The sequence below is a fragment of the Pinus tabuliformis genome, chromosome 6 (genome assembly GCF_031772625.1).
Source record: "Pinus tabuliformis cultivar Carrire ecotype Pingquan chromosome 6, CPIR1, whole genome shotgun sequence".
Taxonomy (NCBI): domain Eukaryota; kingdom Viridiplantae; phylum Streptophyta; class Pinopsida; order Pinales; family Pinaceae; genus Pinus; species Pinus tabuliformis.
Genome location: NC_142292.1, coordinates 493,539,098 through 493,555,110, shown reverse-complemented (window position 1 = coordinate 493,555,110; position 16,013 = coordinate 493,539,098). Strand labels below are relative to the sequence as shown.

At 38.3% G+C, this 16,013-nt stretch overlaps 1 pseudogene; it reads left to right on the top strand.

The window, feature by feature from the left end:
* Positions 1-11,240: 11,240 nt before the first annotated feature.
* LOC149259481 (pentatricopeptide repeat-containing protein At3g16610 pseudogene) lies at positions 11,241-14,588 on the top strand (annotated as a pseudogene).
* The last annotated feature ends 1,425 nt before the right edge of the window (positions 14,589-16,013 follow it).

Below are 16,013 nucleotides of genomic sequence, written 5' to 3'. Positions count from 1 at the left end.
TACCCCCAAGCCCCTTGGAGCTCCTAGAGATCAATGTCCATATCATATAGGACCCTTAGGAGAGAGTCTCTCCACAACTCCTAGTCGTTCTCGGAAAGTCACAAATTTGACCTTTCTCAGGGGCTTTGATAGAATATCAGCGACCTGCACATCAGTCCCAATGCGATGGAGCCTTCTTGCTTGTCGATGTACCATATCCCAGATAAAGTGGTACCTGATGTCTATATGCTTGGAGCGATCATAGAACACGAGATTCCTCAACAATCGAATCCCCCTCTAGTTGACACAGGAGATCGCGATAATATCCAATATGTGTCCAAACAGCTCACTTAAGAGATTCCACAACTAGACAACTTCACAAGAGGTCACACTCATAGCTATGTATTCGGTCTCAGTGGTGATCAAAGCAACTGACTTCTACTTCTTGCTCATCTAGGATATCGTAGCAGAACCCAAAGAGAAACGACACCTAGAAGTGCTCTTGTAATCCTCCACACTGCCTGCCCAGTCAACATTCAAATAGTCATGCAACTTCACATTTTCAGAAATGTATCTAAATCCATGAGATATTGTGCCCCGAAGATATCTCAAAAGATTCTTGGCACCAATCCATTGAGGATCAACCATATATGAGCTCAACATGCTAACTGCAAAACATATATTCGGACGAGAGTTCACCAAGAACATCAATGCTAGTATGAGTTTATGAAACTACCACATAACTTATGAAAGTTAAGATCCATCAAAGTAGTCATGGGCTTGCAGTTTACCATTCCAAATCCGGAATCCAAATGCCTCTTACTTTTGCAAATGAGAGGGTATGCACCTGTCAGAAAGAGGTCATCCTCATAAGGTGCCAGTATGAGAGGTCTATCATCCACAACCTTCGAGCAATGGTTTGGATCGACTTCACTCCTAGTGAATCTCAACCTCATCAGACAGCGATCAATCCTCTCATATCAAGCTCAAGGTGTTAGCTCTAAAACATAGAGAGCTTTCTTCAACCTGCATACATGAGATTCATGATCATGAATCTCAAATCCCTTGGGTTGTTCCAAACCTATGGAATTGCTACATGAGGGGAATGGTCCCCTTGTAAGATTTTCTTTCGGTACATCTCAGACATGTACCTTCATGCTTGAATTCAGGAATCCCTATCACCATTTGACTCACATTGGGTAGGGTCCCATAATAAGCAGACCTTCGGTGTTATAGAGAGATGTGTCAACAGACATGGTCCCCAATGCACTTCCTGCAACTTGATACAAATTTTCAATCATGAACTCAAAAATAAAAGCATCTTTGAAAATTCCATTTTCAAACACGTACCTTTCCATCGATGAATGCCACCTTGAAACCTTTGACTTCCATTGCCAAAATGGACACCAGGTTCTTCATAAGATCAAGTACACAAAGAACTTCTTGTAAATGAATTGTGTTACCCTCATTCAATTGAAGGGTAGCATTCCCTACACCCTTTCTAGGATAGGTGGCATTGACTCCAAGTATAATCTCACGTTTGTTTCCATCTCTACCAAATTAGAGAGAGCACCCTTCTATCTGATGAAGTGCCTTGATGCACTATAATCAAGAAGCCAGATTCCCAAAGAGTCTGGAGGAGAAGTAGTGGAGAGGGTGAATATAAGATAATATTCCTTTATTAGAAACAACATTTGAGTCTTCATACCTAGAGTTCCTTGTTTTCTTTGAAGAGACAGTGATTTCCTTGATGAACTGCATTACATGTCATTCCTTCGATCATTTAAGATGTCCCTGGAATGATGTTATCATCATCAAGTGATGTGTCTTTACCATTCAGACACTCCTTCGCATAATGGCCAAACTTATTGCAAGCAAGGAATATGCCTTTCCTTCCACCCTTAGATCCAGACTTCCCATTGAAGTGATCTTTAGGTAGACCATCAGAAGCTTCCGCTGCGCCACTCGGATAATATTCTCTGCTTCGACTTCACCCTTGGTGAATTTGAAGAGGGATGAGGAACCCATTGAGCCTTTTTTTCCTTTCCAACTGTCTTCGGTGATTGATCTTTCATTCTTGCTTAGGCTTTGCCTTCACCTCAACTCTGATCCCATGTTAATTTTAGGTATGTTCTATGCTTAGAGAAATTTATTTCAATTTTTCCAATTAGATTAATATATTTTCTAGATTAGAAATCACATTATCATAATAGTAAATTGCAGATAGAACATGAATGTAAATCGTAGAAGACAAGCCAAGACAAGAGGACACAAGATGTGGCGCTAGCCAAGGACAAAACCCAATGTGGGGAAACCCTTGATCAATTCTTCTTATATGTTCTTCAGTAGTTCAGCATAGAGAGAGATAGTACATATACATCAGAAGTCAACATATCGACTTATCTAAATAAGAGCATAGATATTCTCTAAGAAGATAGCATATGAGGTAGTTGATCTGAGCTGAGTAGAAGGCATACTGCTTCCACTGATCCAAGGTGACTCCATCACCATGATGCTCCTCACTGTGCTGCACCCAATCATCATGTTGTACCTCATTACCATGTTGCACACATCATATTGTTGCACCTTATCATCATGCTGCACCTCCTTGTGCTGCATCATCAAGTTGTATCTTATCATCATGTTGCACCCACCAGTGCTACCTCATATTGTGCCTCACTGTGCCCATCAAGCTATATCTTATCTTTACATCATGCTACTTTGTACAGTGTGTTGCACTATGCATACTGTTGTCATATACAATGTTGTCTACTTACAACATTCATCATAAGTTATCAAGGTGGCTAGCTATGGTGCTATGGCCTAAGGCCTAGCACATAGAAATGTCAATGTCTTCGAACAGCCTACTAGATTACAGTGATTGATTAGGGCATTATGTTTTTTGCAACAATATTCATCAAACAACCCTTATAATCTGTGGCCTAGGCAAGGGAGACTTCTCTTCAACCGTGCTGTTGTTCTGGGCACAAATCTGCCCCAAACCTATCCACGCTGCCCTTGTTCTGAGGTGATTAGGCCTGCATCCTATCATAGTTCAGTTGTCATCTACAACTCACCCCAAAACCAGTTCTCCTTACCTCGATTGCTATCCAAACAACCTTGATTAGGCTCCTGAAGATACTCGGCCTCCTAGCTGAAGCAACAACCCTACACACAGCTCCTAAAAGGCTCCATGCAACCTCTTTTCCCATGCAGAAGTAGCCTCTCTTTTGCGGCTCAACAGAAGTGCCCTAGCTACCTTTACTACAACATCTCAGTTCTCTTGAAATGCCTTCAAGATCGGCTTGCGAGGAGCCTCCTCAACTCGACCTAACTTCCATCTCTTTGATCCTTGAGATAGCCCTGTTCTCGGGCATGTTTGCACCCTCAAACAACCCTCAAACTAATCTGCACTCCCACAACAACTTGGCCTCTAATCTAGGCTCTCCACGCTATCCTAAAGTGACCTTACCACATTGTCTTCAATTCCTCTTCTAGCTGCAGCTAGGGAATTCTACCTTCATTTCCATGACTAAGTTTAGGGCATCATCTTCATGACTGCATTTTAAGGCATCATCTCCATGACTTCGTTTTAGGGCATCATCTTCATGACTGCGTTTTAGGGAATCATCTTCATGACTACGTTTTAGGGCATCATCTCCATTAGGGCAGCATTGTCTTCTTAGGATCTCTCCTCCCACCAAAACCAAAGACAAGTGGAGAGGAAGAGATCACAAGAAGTGTGTGCACAAATGACCTTCAAGGCACCTCTATTTATACTAAAAGTTTGAGCACAAGTGCGGGCAATTTGGTTGTTGGCCAACCTTGACGAATTGTCCCATAACACAAATAAATTCATATCTCCATGAATACTTGTCAGAATCAGATGATGTTTAGATCAATCCTACACCTCTCGATGAGAGGAATCCAAGAAAAATAGCAACTGCCATAAATAAGATGACCCACATGGAGTTTGGCCCTAGTTTCCAATTTTAAAAGGTATTTATTAGATTAGCATTATAATTTTAAAATTAGTCTTATTATTGTACTTAGTATTTAAGTTTAATTTTGTTATTGTACAATATATCTTACATTAAAAACAATATATAGTATGTTTAATTTCAATTTATAATGAAAAAGCTATAACTATTTTAATTTGAATGAGTATGACTAAAGAGTTGAGCCACAAAGTTCAATGAGCAAAAGAAGAAAAATCCAAATTAAACATTAAAGAGGATTTATGAAAACATATGTGTACCCAAAGGATATAAGTCTTCTATAAGTAGAAAGAGACTTGCAACCTTGCTCAAAACTATGATACCAATGCTTGTAGCTTGTTGGGTGTGTGTTATACTCTTTCCACGACTACCCCACGCGTGGAAGGGGGGAGGTCATAGGGGGGGCAGTAGCCCCCCCGTATGTTGCATCGGGTGTAGCCCCGGGAATTTTTTGGACTCTATATTAGGTGGGCAGACCTATCTATGGTTTTGTGCATGGATTTCGCACATGGTTTTGGGCATGATGGTTTTCTGTCCACGGTATTTTGTAGATCCCGTCAAGGGAACTACAGTTATGTTCTAATCCAAGGTAATGGATTGGGGTTTATGGATGCTTCAACATATATATATATATGTGTGTGTGTGTGTGTGTGTGTGTATTGTAACATTGAAAGGAATATAATGAAAAATCAATCCGATAGTCCCGATTTTTGGATCCAGGGGAAAATTTTTGTGTATATCTATTTTATGTTTTATGCTCTTGCTATTGTTTATTTTCTATTTTTAGAATTCGTATGCAAGTAATTTCTATATGGGGTTAAAACCTTCATTTGGTATCAGAGTTGTTTCAGCTTCACGGGGACGCCTTTGTTGTTGAAGGGTTTTGATTGGGCCTGTGGTAGACCTTGTTCAGTGGGAGATCTACGGGATCGATTCTTGTCGTGAAAGAAGATGGCGAGCAGTGGAAAGATATAGACCGTGAAATTTAATGGTCAGAGTTTTGAGTTGTTGAAACTCAAGATGGAGGATCTTCTCGTGGATAAATATCAGCGGAACGCGGTAGATCCGGGTACTAGACCAATGGAAATGTCAACTAAAGACTAGGCGGTTGGATCAGAAGGTAAATAACACAATATAGTTGTGTGTCTCAGATTCAATATTGTTGAATGTCTCAGGGGAAGCTTCAGCGAAGGATTTGTGGGACAAGGTAGGGACTTTGTACCAATCTAAGTCTCTGGTGAATAAACTGTTCCTGCGGAAAAAGCTATACAACCTAAGGATGAAGGATGGAGACTCGGCGATAGAGCATCTGAATGCCTTTAATACTGTGGTAAGCCAATTGTTATCCATTGATATTAAAATTCCAGATGAAGATATGTGCATCAATTTGTTGTGTTCTCTACCAGATTCGTGGGATAGTTTGATTGTTGCAATAGCTAGCAATGTAACTGCCTTGTAGTTTTATGAAATAGTCTTATCCTTGCTATCGGAGGAGATGAGATGGAAAAATATGGAGGGCCAGAATGGTGATGCCTTGTTTGTACGAGGAAGGTCCTAGAATAGAAAAAAAAATAAGTCCTCGAGTGGGAGATCTAAATCTAGAGGGAGATCTAAATATCTAGGAAAACCTGTAAAGGTGTGCTGGAAATGTGGAAAGGAAGGGCACTTCAAAAATGGCTATAGATCTAAAGCTCCTGAGAAAGGAAAGGGTTCTAATGATGCTCCTTCTGCAGAGGCGAAAACCACCTCAGATGAAGGTGGGGATGTGTACTTGGCTTCTTCTTCAAGTACACATGTAGATCACGAGGCACGGTTAATTGAATCAAGTGCATCCTTTCACTTCACTACTCACATGGAGTGGTTCTGCAAGTATGATAAAGATGATAGTGGTGATGTCTTCTTAGGGAATGATAGGAAGGCTAGAATTGTCGAATGCAGAAAATTCAAGTTGAAGTTGCAAGGTGGAAGGATTAGAACACTTCAGGGTGTTCTGCATATTCCTGTATTGGCCAAAAATTTGATTTCTGTAAGCAAGCTGGATGATGCAGGTGTAAAAATAGTGTTCGAGAAAGATACCTGCAAGATGGTTCAGGGAGCACTAGTATTGATGTGGGGAGTTCAGATTGGAACTCTATACAAGCTTCAAGGTAGCACTGTTATTGATGGGTGCAACAGTTCTGTGGTTCCTGCTAATGGAGCAGAAAATCTAGTGGTCTCTGGAGAAAAGACCATGCTATGGCAACAAAGGCTTGGACATATTGGAGAGAAGGGCCTTCAAATACTTCATGGTAATGGTATGCAAAGGTATGTCTAATTTCTCTCTGGATTTTGATTTCTGTGAAAATTGTGTATATGGGAAGTAGAATCGAGTGAGTTTCCACTCTGGTGCTAAGAGGGCGAAACAGATATTAGATCTTGTGCACAATGATGTGTTTGGACCTGTGTCAGTTACATCACTAGGTAAGTCTGTGTACTATGTATCGTTTATAGATGACTTCTCAAGGAATACATGGATATATTTCCTTAGGAAGAAATATGAAGTCTTTAACAGGTTTAAAGAATTTAAGGCTCTGGTGGAAAACCAGACAGAGAAGAAGATAAAGGTGTTGAGGACAGATAACAGTGGAGACTTTTGCAAGAAGGAATTTGAAGAGTTCTGTAAGAAGTGTGGTATAGCACGACAAAAGACTACTCCATGCACACCTCAGAAAAATGGAGTTGCAGAAAGAATGAACATGACATTGATGGAAAAGGAAAGAAGCATGCTTAGTGGTGCTAAGTTAGGACAAGAATTCTGGGCAGAGGCGGTGGAGACTGCATGTTAGCTAGTCAACAAATCACCTTCATCAACATTGGAGGACAAGACTCCACAAGAGGTATGTACTGGTAAGAAACGCTCTCTTTCACATCTGAGGGTATTTGGATGTGATGCATATGTGCATGTTCCAAAGGAGAAAAAAACCAAGTTGGATAGTAACTCTGAAATGTGCATCTTTATTGGATATAAGGATGGTTTAAAAGGATATAAGCTTTGGAACCCAGAAACAAAGAAGGTTGTGTATAGCGGCAATGTGGTGTTTAGAGAGGTGAAAGATGTTATTAAATATGAAGTCCTACCAAAGGAACCTGAGAAGATAGAGTTTGAGTTAAAGGAGGAAGAATCAAACTCTACAACAGAAGAAGAATCAGGAGATGAGGAGCCACGAATTCGAGCTCTAAGAAGATCAGTTCGAGAAAGAAGGCAGCCAAAAAGGTATAGTCCATCTGCTTTCTGCTCAAATTTTTCTTTATCTGTTACTGATGATGATCCCAGAACTATCAGAGAGGCTAGATTCAGAGGATGGAAAACTTTGGAAAGAGGCCATGGTTGATGAAATGGAATCTTTGCACAAAAATAAGGCTTGGGATCTGGTGGAGTTACCCGATGGAAGGAAACCCATTGGAAGCAAATGAGTGTTTAAGAAGAAGATGAATGCAAAGGGAAAGGTGAAGAAATACAAAGCTTGGTTGGCAGCAAAAGGTTATTCCCAAGTGTCGGGAATTGATTTTGGTGATATTTTTTCTCCTATTGCCAAGATAGCTTCTATTAGATAAATTTTATCTGTTGTTGTTGCTTTTGATTTTGAGGTAGAACAAATGGATGTGAAGACAACATTTATTCATGGGGATCTGGAAGAAGAGATCTACATGAAGCAACTTGAAGGCTTTGCAGTGAAGGGTAAGAAATACCCGGTATGTAGTTTAAAAAAGTCTCTATATGGGTTAAAACAATCACCAAGGATGTGGTATAAAAAAATTGATACATATATACGGGAACTTGGCTTCACCAAAAGCAAGGCATATCACTATGTGTATTTTAAATTAATTGGTGACCATGTTATTTATTTGGTCTTGTATGTGGGTGATATGTTGTTGATTGGAAATAACAAAGAAATTATTGAGGAATTGAAGACCCAATTGTCTTCCAAATCTGACATGAAAGATTTTGATGCTACGAACTATATTTTGGGCATGGAAATTAAACGAGATCGGGAAAAGAGGAAGCTCTGGTTAAACTAGAGGAAGTATGTCAAGATAATATTGCAGAGGTTTAATATATAGGATAGTAAACAGGTGAAGGTTCCTATTCCTGTAGGTGTAAAGTTATTTGTTGAACAGTGTTCCAAGACACAAGAAGAGGAAGAGGACATGTCCCATGTTCCATATGCAAGTGCAGTCAGCAGCCTGATGTATGCAATGGTCTATACTAGACTAAACATTGCACATGCAGTGGGAGTATTGAGCAGGTTTATGTCAAAACTAGGGAAGGAGCATTGGACAACAGTGAAGCGGGTTTTCAGATATTTGTGTGGAACTAGTGATTATGGTTTGTGCTATCAAGGAAGACCAAGATTGGATAGATTTTTGGACATTCGTGGCTTTGTTGATGCAGACTGGGCTGAAGATCTGGATCAGAAAAGATCTACAAGTGGGTATGTGTTTTACCTATTTGGAGGTGCAACCAATTGGATGAGTAAGAGACAGTCTGTAGTGGCCCTTTCAACTACAGAGGTAGAATACATGATAGCCACTCATGCAAGCAAGGAAGCATTTTGGTTGCAGAGATTATGTTCAAGTATGGGGTTAGTACAACGAGCTATAAGGATAGACTGTGACAGCCAAAGTGAAATTTTCTTTGTAAATAACCCTGCTTATCATTCAAAGACAAAGCACATTGATGTTTAGTATCACTTTGTGAGGGATATGGTTGAGGACAAAAAGGTGTTGCTGGTATAGGTGGACACTTTAAAGAATCCTACAGATGCATTGACAAAGTTTGTGAGCACTAAGAAGTTCTCTTGGTGTAGAAAAACAATAGGCGTTGCAGGGCTGGCTAAATGACTAAGCTCTCCTGTGGAAAGAAAACAAGTGGGATAATGTTGGGTGTGTGTTATATTCTTTCCACAACTACCCCACGCGCAAAAGGGAGGGGATCATGGGGGGGCGGTAGTCCCCTCTGTATGTTGCGCCCTGGGACATTTTTTTTGGACCCTATATTGGGTGGGCAAACCTACCTATGGTTTTGTGCATAGATTTCACACATGGTTTTGGGCATGATGGTTTTCTGTCCATGGTATTTTGTAGATCCGGTCAAGGGAACTACGATTATGTTCTAATCCCGAGTTAATGGATTGGGATTTATGGATGCTTCAACATGTATATATATATATATATATATATTGTAACATTGAAAGGAGTATAATGAAAAATCAATCTGGTAGTCCCGGTTTTGGGATCAAGTGGGAAATCTCTGTGTATATCTATTTTATGTTTTATGCTCTCACTATTGTTTATTTTCTGTTTTTAGAATTCGTATGCAGGTAATTTTTGTACGGGGTTAAAACCTTCATAGCTATCATTGGGAGAAATGAAAACATAAATGAAATATGAAAATTTAAAGATGTATAAAGATTGAATCTCCTCATATCTATTATAAATCCATTTGTAAGGACAATTTAGAAGAGGTTTAAGATATTTCATAACTTCTCTTTCAAAAATATCTTCATCTTGTTGATGAGTTTCATATTTTGTATAATAATAAACCTCCTTGTGAAAGAGATTTGCGAGAAGATGCAATATTTGCCCCTAATGAAGAACAAATAAACATTACAAACAACATTGCCTCTCCTCACATCACTTGTTACAACCATGTTAACTATTACAACAGAAAGGTACTATGGAGATCAATACAATGATAATGGCATAAATAGTAGCTATCAATCATTAATCGTGTCAATTTATACCATTAGGGAAAAAGCTTAAAGAAGGAACTGAATAAGTGATACTGAGTTAATGGTATGTAGTATATCTTATTTATACAATTACAAAAGTATGACATAGGTATCCATTACAAATGTATCTACTTGTTCATTATTCTTTGAGCTCAAACCATGTTAAGAAGAAAGGATATGTTGTGTCACTAGCCTAATATATATATATATAAGAGTTAATTGTATTTGTAAATCAATGGGTTCCTTAAGTTATTAATGACTCAATATGTTAATAAATATTGTGTGACATTTGGATATGCTTTTATGATGTAAATTATGAATAGTTGATTCGTAAAGAGATTATTGATAGTTTTGGCTAAAGTGTTATTAAAGAGAGAGTATATTGTGTTTTACATTATAAAATAGCAAAACCATATAAATTAAATGGTTGGTAAACATTGATAGGCATCAAAACCCTTAACTCATGATACGCTGGGCTTACATTTACCATATGATTTAGCAACAAGAGGCTCTGGCTTGTGAGGGGGCACATTTACCTTTCTAGCTTTATCACAAGGAGACACAATATGTCATTTATAAGAATTGAACCCGGGGAAAAGAAGAGAACAAACAATCTCACCCAACAACTCAAGCTATAAACCTTGATAGAATCTCCTCTCTCTTAGATGAGTTGGTGAGAGAAAATCCCTTTATTCATTTAATATCCATTATATATATATATATATATATATTCTCTTTTTTTTTTATAAAGCTAAAAATTTTATTAATCAAACAAAAAAAAATATTAGAGAAATAATTTTTTTTTATCTTTTTGAATAAATTTTTAATCAATTTATTTAAAAATCTGATTAAAAAAATGTTAAAATTGTAATTTTAAATTGTTAAAATATCATTAAAACTCATATCACCAATTCCAATAACAAATAAAAAAATATTAATATTTAAACTTTGCAATTATAAAATCAAACTTACCTCTATTTATTTTAATTTTAAATTTTATGAAAATTTTAAAAAAATTTATATTACTTTTAATTTAAGAAGAGTCTTTATGTAGAAATCACATAAACCAAAATATTTGCCCATGAGTTTACAACTAACTAATGTGATTTATGAACATAAACCAAAATATTTACCCATACGTTTAAACCAAAATATTTACCCATACGTTTAGAACTAGCTAGTGTGATTTATGATCAACACCAGATAAAGAAAAAGAAACGATGATACAAGCTTAAAAACAAAGTAAAAATCAATATATAAAAATAACATAGCTAGAAATAAGATATTGTAAATAATATATGTTTAAATTAATATAAACAATTTTATAAAGCGATGAGATTTAAATTAATTGGGTCGTGATGTTTAGTTTATATTAAGTTATAAATTGTATTCTCATTGGAAAAGGTTAAAGATAAACCTATATTCAAATTAAACTATACTAAATAACCTTCACCCTACAAGGAGCCTCTCACAAATAATATCCAAAATTGTAACCGAGAGAAGTTTTTTTTTTAAACCTCCCATCCCATCTTTGGAGCAGCTCTCCCAATCTTATAACAAAAAAGCATTTCCAGAAGATGCTGGTGAGAGAAGAAACGCCCCGTGTTTTCAACTGAGATCCTGCAACTTAAGAGAAGGCAATGCTGAGATTCCAGAGCTTATATTGTTAACCCATTCTTGAATCTGAAGATGGAATTTACGGACTTAAATTACACTACACAACCCAGCAATATCGGCAGTGGAAATGTTACAACCATTCAAGAAAAACAACCAGAGGAAGATGATAATGGCTCTGTCTGTTGGACACGGGTTTCATCTTCGAAGTAGAGTGGCTAGTACTGCCATTATTGAACCAAATAGTGATGCGCGCTCGACGCTTCCCCACGATGTTAGAACATCATGCAATATTTTACAAATTGCAAACAACTACCAAGACTTGTCTACTTGTATTCATTTATTGCAGGATTGCATTAAGAAGAATATTTTATCAGAGGGCAGAGCAATCCATGCCCATATGAATAAAAAAGGATTTATGGAGGACAGATTCTTAGGGAATACACTAATGAACATGTATGTCAAGTGTGGGAGTTTAGTGGACGCTCGCAGAGTTTTCGACCAAATGACTGAACGCGATGTGTGTTCATGGACTGTCATGATCTCGGGTTACTCAAAGCATGGATTTCCTGAAGAGGTATTGGTACTCTTTTGCCAAATGCAACGAGCAGGCCTTCAACCCAATCACTTCACTTTTGCAGGTGTTCTTACAGCATGCACCAATTTGGCGTCTGTAGAAAAAGGCATGGAGATTCATGAGCAAATAATAAGAAGTGGGTTTGAATCCAATGCATTTTTGACAAATGCCATCATAGACATGTATGTCAAATGTGGTAGCTTAGAGTTTGCACGCAATGTATTTGATAGAATGCCCAAACCAGATGTGATCTCCTGGACAGCGATGATTGCAGGGTATGCACATAATGGTGAGGAAGAGGAGGCACTGGACCTCTTTGAACAAATGAGGTTGGCAGGCGTGAATCCAGATTCCAAAACCTTCGCGATTGTTGTCTCTGCTTCTGCCAATTTGGAAGCTCTGGAACAGGGCACGAAAATCCATGATGAAATAGTTAGAAATGGATATCAGTTTGATTTATTTGTTGCCAGTGCCCTTGTAAACATGTATGCAAAATGTGGGAACATAGAGAAGGCACGCCAAATATTTGACGCCATGGACCGACAAGATGCTCCCGCCTGGACAGCAATGATTTCAGTGTATGCACGGGATGGGCAGGGAGAGGAAGCCTTGAAACTCTTCCAGCAAATGCAACAGGTAGGTGTAAAAGCAAGCTCAAGGACATATGCTAGCGTTCTCTCGGCTTGTGCCAACTTGGTAGCTTTGAAACAGGGCGCAGAAATCCATGAAAAAATAATTACAAGTGGATTTCACTCTGACGTGATTGCGCTAAGTTCTCTGATAGACATGTATGCAAAATGTGGAAGTATGCAGAAGGCGCGTGAATTGTTTGACAAAATGCATCACAGGGATGTTGTTTCATGGACAACAATAGTCACAGGATATCTGCAGAATGGCTATGTGGATGAGGCCCTGAAGCTCTTTCAAGCAATGCCTCAAAGAGATGTTTTCTCCTGGACAGCAATGATTGCTGGGTATGCACAAAATGGAAGAGCAGAGGACGCCCTGAATCTTTTTCAACAAATGAACTTGGCAGGTGTGAGGCCAAACTCAAGAACCTTTGGCAGTATTCTTCCAGTCTGTGCCAACTTGGCAGCTTTGGAACATGGTATGGAGATCCATGAAGACATAATTAGAAGTGGATTAGAATGCGATCTTATCGTGGAAAATGCCCTTATAGACATGTATGCGAAATGTGGGATGTTAGACAAGGCATACAAATTATTTGACAGAATGCATCAACGAGATGTTGTCTCTTGGACAACGATGATTGCGGGATATGCCATTCATTCATATGGCAAGGAGGCCCTTGAACTGTTTGAGCAAATGAAATATTCTGGCATAAGTCCAGACCATGTTACCTTAGTTTGTGTTTTGTCTGCATGTTGCCATGCAGGTCTAGTAGAGGAAGGCTATCATTACTTCAATAGCTTAAGTGAAGATTATCACATCACGCCTACAATGGATCACTATAGGTGCATGGTCGATCTCCTTTGCCGTGCTGGGCGTCTGGATGAAGCACAGACGTTCATCATTAAAATGCCAATAAAACCTGACGTGGAAATTTTGATATCTTTGCTTGGTGCCTGCAAAATACATAACAAAATCGAGCTAGCAGAAAGTGCCGCAGAACACATTTTTGAGCTGGACCCTGAAAATGCTGCACCCTATGTACTTCTTTCAAACATGTATGCTACAGCTGGCAGGTGGGAAGACAGTGAAAAGGTACGGAAAATGATGAAAGACAGAGGAGTTAAAAAGACACCTGGATGCAGCTGGATTGAAATCAATAAGCAGTTGCACACATTCCTTGTGGAAGACAGGTCACTTACAACACAAGAAATTGATGCCATGTCCTAGAGATTTTATTGGATTATAAAGGTGATGGAATTGTTTGATTTGAGTTTTGTGTTGAATGAAGTGGAGGCAAAAAGAATACTTTTTGCCACCATTGTCATAGGTTGGCAACTGTGTTTGGCCCATCAAACGGTTAAGTCACAGGAGACACCCCTAGGGGGCTACGTGTCCCGTATCCCACATCTAGAACACAGATTTGATGGGACACGAGTTTGGCACTATGTCTTATTCGCAGGACATCAGGACATGTGCCAAAATCTTATCAGATATATGCCAAATTTGCGTCCAATATGTGCCCTAAATGTGTCTTGATTTTAGGACATGTGTCTTCTCAAAAAGTGACCCCCGAGCTCCGAAAAGGCAGAGGGAGGAGTGGTTGAAGGGAAAAACAACTATGTAGGATGTGTTTCCTGATGATATGGGTTTGGACAGGAGCGTTGGGTTGGCATTAGCCAACTTGGATTTTAATGAACAGGTGCTAGAGTCAGTCACTTTTGATGATGGGTAATCCTCCCGAGGGGTCATCTCCACTCAGCAGATTCACCGATTGGGTTGGACATAGAAGATGGGGAGGGAGAAAGCAACGGCATTGATGCTGATTTTGATGATTTTGACATGGATAAGGAGAACTGACAATGTCAAGCTATAAGATTCTTCTCTATGGTTCTATTATCTACCCTATTTTGTTTTTACCATTGACATTTCCACCTATAGTAGCAGTTACTCAGTTTCTATGTAATACATTATGATTTTGATGACTTAATAAGAAAACTATATAGTTTATGGTTCTAAGTTCTTGTGTTTGTCATTTGGTCATCTCTGATATAGTACTACTAGTACTAAATACTAAGTCCTAACTAGTTGTATGATTAAATGTATATCATGTAAATGTTTTAGTTTGTAAATTCTAACAAAATTTGAATCTTTATATCTATATTTCATTTTTGTATATGCAATTTCATTAATTTGTTATTTTTTTAATATATATATATATATATATAATTTTTTAAAATTAATGTATTTATAAGCTATCTCCTCCCTTTCGTGTTTTTAGAGTCATCATCTCTAGTGTTCAACACTCATATTTCCATGTCTTCCCTGTCTCGTGTCATTGTTTCTTGTGACTGAGTCAAATACATTATTTGGGACAGCCATTTTAATTATGGGTAACCTTTGAGAGTGCAGTGATTACAACTCTCCAACATACTCCAAAACCTGGATATTTGCACCATACATTATTTGGGACAACCATTTTAATTATTGGTAACCTTTGGGAGTGTGGTGACTGCAACTCTCCAACATACTCCAAAGCCTGGATATTTGCAGTGTGCACCAACAATTGTTGCAGGGGTGCAAATTGTTATCACCACTTAAATGATGGACAACACTCCTACTGGATTATTGTTAATGCTCATATGGTAAATTGCAGACATTAGATTCCATTATAACAAGATTATGCGTGTTGTCAACCAACCATGGGTGTAGAAAGGTCTATGTTTAAATTTCATTTTAATTAACTGTAAAATTTGGGGATCTAGTGCTAGTGCTGGTTATTGGCATTTAAAAAAAAATGAATGTAGGATATAAGACGCATGTTAGAATTGCTACTTACCTATGTTGGGGATGCCATGCTTTTCTCTCTACACTTTTGAAGTCAATGTTCCAAATCTAAATCGTGCAAGAAAGACAAACAATAAGATGTTGGCCTCATTTTGAGTGAGTTATAAAGATTGCTAAAACGACTTCAATTTCACCATGGGATTCTTGCTCATATTCACAAGTTAGGTTTAATAAAAAACTGGCTACCAAAGCTAACCTTATTGACCAAGACTGCTAGACTTAGTAAGCTTAAAACCCAAGATACCAAAAGATTAGTGTGTACAGAAACATGGCCACTTTAAGTCACCTAAAATTAGACCAGACAATAAAAAAGAGTTTGTGCCCCAAGGTACTATATTTTTATTTTATCAACACCCTGCACTACTGTGCCAGATGTTTCTTTCTCATAATCACAATCTCACCCCTGCTGGTGAAAATTAAAAGTGAGCCACAAAGAAATGGCGGCAACTACATAGGTTGTGAGTGCATGAATTGAAGCTCTTGGAATGGTGAAATGACGTAGGTGTCCAAGTCTCCAACAGAAGCTTCTATAACATTTGTGTTGCTCAACTTTAGGAACCTGATAGTTGAGAAGGTTAAAAACCAGTTTGTCTATCA